Consider the following 723-nt stretch of genomic DNA (forward strand, 5'->3'; position numbering starts at 1 on the left):
GCAATTAATCATTTACAGAAATGGCGTGTCGTCCATTTCCGCTGTAGTATATGTAGTGCATATTTTTAGGCGCAATATTTAACTTTTCCTGGCGGGGCGACATCTAGAGTCTTCTAATTGTATGTCTTTGATATGATACCTACAACGAGGTTGATATCTAGACTATGTTGATATCTAGACTTTGCCATAAATACCTTTGCTATATTTATAGTATAAATGGTGGTCTGGACATACAACATTGCAAGTTGATAAAAGCGTTGTAATAATAAAAAAGATTAATGTTACATTGCACATTAGATGCATAATTAGTTATGGTTAAGTTACAAGTTTATTAAATTTACAAATAAATTTAAATCTATAAGCCAAATCGCTTTGAAACTTCATACAGACAACTGGTTGATCCCCCTCGACCTCCCATATTTTCCTTAATTCCGTACGCCCTGGTTACCAATCTAAAGCCCACCAGTTTTTAAAGACTGGTTTCCTCTATTTCGATATGCAACGAGTTGTGATTTTAATGATATTTCAATTTACCAGCATGTTATTTCAATTTACCAGCAAATCTTCCTTTTGCAGCTTTTCGTTGTTTGGGCCGCAACCACGAAATGAGTCTTCCAAAGTTTTAAGTTGATCCAGTGAAAATGGTAATTTAGATTCCTTCTTGCTATGCCGATTTCCCATTTTCCCTGTGACTAAACTTTAAAATGTTATTTTACTTTTTTT

The 723-nt window shown here is 34.0% G+C and overlaps 1 long non-coding RNA gene across 1 annotated transcript; it reads right to left on the reverse strand.

Annotated features, from left to right (window-relative positions):
- Nucleotides 1-266: 266 nt before the first annotated feature.
- Nucleotides 267-711, reverse strand: LOC118749057. Its single transcript, XR_004994140.1, has 2 exons — nucleotides 556-711; nucleotides 267-486 (listed from the first exon to the last, which is right to left on the reverse strand). It is a non-coding gene; the product is annotated as an uncharacterized LOC118749057 (long non-coding RNA).
- Between the last annotated feature and the right edge of the window lie 12 nt (nucleotides 712-723).

Source organism: Rhagoletis pomonella, unplaced genomic scaffold (assembly GCF_013731165.1).
Source record: "Rhagoletis pomonella isolate Grant_MI unplaced genomic scaffold, Rhpom_1.0 Rhpom_scaffold_00014, whole genome shotgun sequence".
NCBI classification, from domain to species: Eukaryota; Metazoa; Arthropoda; class Insecta; order Diptera; family Tephritidae; genus Rhagoletis; species Rhagoletis pomonella.